Source organism: Propithecus coquereli, unplaced genomic scaffold (genome assembly GCF_000956105.1).
Source record: "Propithecus coquereli isolate 6110/MARCELLA unplaced genomic scaffold, Pcoq_1.0 Scaffold162, whole genome shotgun sequence".
Taxonomy (NCBI): domain Eukaryota; kingdom Metazoa; phylum Chordata; class Mammalia; order Primates; family Indriidae; genus Propithecus; species Propithecus coquereli.
In genome coordinates, this window is record NW_012140747.1 from 265,843 (window position 1) to 266,382 (window position 540).

The window sequence follows — 540 nt, forward strand, 5'->3', positions numbered from 1 at the left end:
GAAGTAAACAACAAAGTTTATACTAAAATGTGTAAAAGGAGAAATGAAGAAAGGGAAAGATGTTCTGATGAATTGATGGGAAAATTCAATGTCATGAAGATATCAAATCCCCCTATTTTCTTTGTGTATGTATTTATTTCACTAAAAATCACAACACAATGGGTATTTGGGGTTGTTTGTTTGTTTTTGATAGGGGGAGAAAGTGATCTTAAAGTTTCTAAAGAAAAATAAATACCAAAGAAAAGATAAGTAATTTTGGAAAAATAAATAGCAATAGGCCGGGGGACTTCCTCACTAGTTACTATAACTCGCTATAAAGCCAGTGTATTCAAATCAGTGTCCTATTGGATTCAAATTTTATTGCACATTCAAAAATACAGTACAAATACATGAGTGAAAAACATAAAAAAGTAAAGCAAATCTCTCGCAAGAAAATCTAGTGGATTATACGTACTATAATGGGATCAGAGAAAACCTTCCCAATTAAAACTGAGAAGTCAAAAGCTCTGATAGAAAGATAGATATATTTGACTATAAAAA